Below are 4,599 nucleotides of genomic sequence, written 5' to 3' on the forward strand. Positions count from 1 at the left end.
TATACAATATCTCAGGTGGTTGATGCTTGGGCTCATCCCAGTGATCTCACACCCTATTTCCTTTTTAACCGAACTCTTGTCTTCATTCTAGGTGGGTTTCTTTCCATGTTCGCTTGAGTAAAAAGTCAAGCATTTAATCATTTTCAACTCATCAGGCCCTTTGTTTTTTCCTTCATTCATTAGGTGGTACTTTTTCGCTTCTGTAATGTAAAAATGCACTTCCTTCTATGACTAGGTGCTGAGTTGATTGCAGGCATCCTTCTTTGCTATGTTGCATTGAGAAGTGACTTAGGTGTTGTATGGTTTTGTTGATTGACATGATAAATGCAATGTGCATTGTATGGACAAAAAGTTCATAACAGAGGCTTTAATTCAAAAGATAAAAGATTTTGACTATATATAATCTCATTCCGGTATGAGTTTGTGCAATCAAAGTAAAACAAAGAATAATATTCTAGAGTCAAACTGTGAAGTTTTTGGTGAAGAGAAAAATAGAGAGCAAAGTTTAGACCTTTTCTGTACGAGTGATAGGGAGTTATGTCCATCGAGAATTTTCTGTGTAGTTATGGGCTAACAGTCAGGAGAATGGTTTAAAGCAGAACAATCCCACCACCTTGAGTGGTTATGGAAATAAAAGAATATTGTGCAAAAAGGTAGAAGAAGAGTTGAAGAGTGATACTGAGATATGAATATTGAGATATGAACGTGGAAAACCCTGCCAGGCAGAGGGAAAAACCATGGGGCAAATGTGAGAACTTTCTGCTATTAAGAAAAGGGATTACATCGGTTCAAGCTGATGCCTCCAACTTTGGCTTACAATAATGGAGAAATGACAATAGAGACCGATTTCCTTCAAGGTACAGTGGGTACAACAATACTTAACTATTTTCCATTCATGCAACATGGCAAAGGAGGGTGAACTCTACAAATCCTGTACCAACGTCTCACTACTGTAAGGCAACAAATCTCACAACATAGGTTAAAGCTCATCTTTTATTGCAAGCTTTGTTGTATTAATCTGGCCTACCAAGCTCTAAAATTCTCTAAGGTGCTTGGCAACTGAGGGTTCATCTCGAAATTTTGAGTTAACAAGCTTTCAAATAATGAGAGCATGTCATAGATTTTTTCCATCTTTGTCTGCAGGTCTTTGCATCCGTCTCATTAGTAATTTGTTGGCATATACTATTATACACCTAAAATTAAACAATGCAATTTGTCTTTGCAGTAAGTTTACTCCGAGCTTCCTTATACATGTTGCCAGATTTTGCATCCACCACAACAGGATGAAATAAGTCCTTGCAGTAATTATGATCCCACATCTTCTCCAAAACAGAATAGTTCGAAGTAGTGAGCTTGTTGGTATTTAAAGCTGAACAATCCTATTGTCCAATCCTCACGGGTTACTCTTTGATCAAATCAAATGTTAAACGTTTTATCTTGATCCCCAAGTGAGGGAGTACTCACTTCGAATAACCATATACATTTCATTCCTTTTACGAGCCTTGTTCTTATGGTTATCATTAGTGATTTGGGCTCATGGTTGAATTCTATGCAGGACTGGTGACTTTTCTACAAAGCAAATGGTATGTCACATGGTTGTATGAATCTAGATTTCCACAAGATTTCAGGTCCCTGCAGCCAAGCTCAGATGTTATCCCCCTTTTTCAACTCTTTGTAGTTGTTATGATAATGTAGCAGCAAAAGCTTTCCGGTCACTTTTTGTTTATTTCACCAAGCTGATTCTATCAGTGTATATTGCGTCATTTTTACACTATAGTATACAAGTTTGTCTATCTGCATATAAATCATTATATATCAATTGTGTGTTGGTGGAAGAAAAAAGTGGGTAATGTTTTTGAGTTTATACCTGCTATAGCGCATCTTGGTCAGCTCTCTGAAACCTTAACAGGATGAAACATTCAAGTAAATGTTTACTAGTTGAGAACTTGCATTTCTGTGATTCGTCATTTTGATTGTTTTCTACGTTGGACTTGTTCCTTTTGAGTTGGCAATAAAAGGTCAGAGATGTCTCCAGAGTTCAAATGTTTCAGGCTTCAATCTGCATGTATGTAGACAAACGTACGGTGTTTGTTTCCAGATGCAATGATTATGATGAGCTTCTTTTCTTGTGGTTTGAGTCATTGTGAAATAAAGCCCTGGGAAAATGTAATAATGCAATGACATATGAAGGGGATACAAGGATGGAGATGAAAAGTTTGGCTACAATTATAGGCACTCTATATCCTCAATCAATGAAGTGGAAGAAGTGCTCATCTTTGGTTCTAGAGAAAAAGACATTGTATCAATTGCAGTTGCTTCTATGCTTTCTTGGAGTTCAATTGCTTGCTTTTATGCTGTAATCTGTGCTCTCTAGATATATCATATTTCTAGATATATCATATTTATCTTAGCAATTAAGAGGTGAGAAAAGAGTGCAAACGGTTCGAATATTATACCTACCATATTCCTATCCACTTACGAATTACAAGTATGGATACATGCACTGATTTCTTAGTGGGCAAAATTCATATTTGCTAAAATTGGATATGAATATAAATATATATAGGTGGATATATATGTGGATGTATGTGAGGATGCAAAAATGGATATGAAAAAATTAGATAATATTAAAATAGTATAGTTTATATCATAACGAGAATGTTCATTAACATGTTCATTATATGTGAAAAACTAATATTAGATTTCTTAATCATCAAAATTAACCTTAGGTCCATTAATTTAATAAGGATTAAAATAATTTCAACGGTTACACCAACATATATTCGATATGGTTACAGATATCACTACATATTTGTATCAGTAATTATACCCTATTGGATACGGATATTAATAATCATATCTTTATCCAGATAGGGATATAGATATACGTGAATATTGTTTTTTTTCACACTTACGATTAGGGATGGTAAAATTGACCAAAAACCATTTGCTCACCCATACCCACTTTAAAACCCCGTAAATTTGAATATATGGTGATAAATATTATTTATTGATGTTTGAATATGCTAGCAATTGAAGTGAGATCAATCCAATGTATATATGTGAGGGTACAAGAGTATCATGCACGAAACATGCATAACAGACTGATTTAAGTCTGTCTAGTCGACTACTATTGTTAGTAGTCGACTACTAAGGTCATTAGTCGACTAATAAGGATATTAGTCGACTAGTCGGACTGTTTCCAGATTCCTAATGAGTTTCGGGTCGAATTCGTTCTGTTTCAAACCCAAGCGTATACCTAAGTTTATATACTTGTTTTAAAGCCCTTTTAATCATCTTTCACGTGAATTTAATAGCAGCCACATTCTTCCTCAAATCCTAACCCTAAATTGTGAGTTTTGAGAGAGATCTCAAGGCGTTTGTCGAGAGAAAGGCGGGGCTTTGCGGTTTTTGGCGGAGAGGAGATCTTGCGCGCGTGTTTGAGGAGCTGCGGCACGTTGTTGAGGCAAGATCACTTGCATCCAATCCTATCCCGTAGTTTATAATTGCTTTAATATGTTTAAATCTTGGTTTTCATGTTAAATCTTAACCTAAGGTGTTAAAAGTTAGGTTTTTTTGTTGTCAAACTGAAACTCATACTAGATCTGAATGTAATTATTGTTGTTACATTAGTTTCATGATCATGATCAATAGGTTTGCTTTTAATTTTATTTTTACCTTGTTAATTATGGTTAAATCATGTGTTAACCCTAATCTTGCTATTTAATTGAGTTTACATGTAATCAAAGATGACAAAACCCTAAGTTTGTGATACTTATGTGCTACAACCATGTCTAAACGTTTTCATATTTGTTTTAATTTAATTTGCATCATGCCTATGTTAATTATGTTGATAATTTATAGGTTAATTGAAGAAATTGATTAAACAAGATGTTAAACCCTAATTAGACTAAGTTAATTTTATGTTTCATGATCAAGTTGGTCTCTGTTGAATATTTATCCTGTTTAAACCTTGTTTAATACCTAATGATAAGTGCACGTTAAGTGTTGTTCGTGCATGTGAAATTTATGTTTTATAGGGTAGTCGACTACTAATTAAGCTTAGTAGTCGGCTACTCTTTCTCAGATTCATTACACAAATTTAATCATAGCAGATAAGTCGACTAATATCCTTAGCAGTCGACTATTGATATTGATTCTTGTCTTCACAGAGTCTGGATAGACTCAGTGTAGTCGACTACTAAGTTTAGTACTCGACTACTAAGACAGTTTTCCTGATTTTTGTTTTGCACCGTTTCGAGATGCGATCGCGGAGTTCGAGCCGCACTTTGACACACGTACAGTCATGAATATACACGAATAGTGTCATAATATACATATGGGTACCCCGATGGGGATTATGACAAGTATTAATCCGTTTGCACTTGAGATATAAGATATACACACGTTATACACATGTTTGGATATCGTTGATGAGCTCAGCTCAGTACTACGTGGGATAGTGTGTCGATATTTTATTTGTACAAGTCATTGAGTCAGGTTTTAGGATACTTTATCTAGCAGTATGTCCCGCACTAGTGTGCGATGAGGCTTGTGAGCCGTATTTTCAGGATGCCTATTTGGTAGTTTGTCCCGCAC

General features: G+C 35.2%; 1 long non-coding RNA gene across 1 annotated transcript; it reads left to right on the forward strand.

The window, feature by feature from the left end:
* Positions 1,226-1,873, forward strand: LOC109837915. Its single transcript, XR_002246499.1, has 2 exons — positions 1,226-1,448; positions 1,556-1,873. It is a non-coding gene; the product is annotated as an uncharacterized LOC109837915 (long non-coding RNA).

Source organism: Asparagus officinalis, chromosome 4 (assembly GCF_001876935.1).
Source record: "Asparagus officinalis chromosome 4, Aspof.V1, whole genome shotgun sequence".
Taxonomy (NCBI): Eukaryota; Viridiplantae; Streptophyta; class Magnoliopsida; order Asparagales; family Asparagaceae; genus Asparagus; species Asparagus officinalis.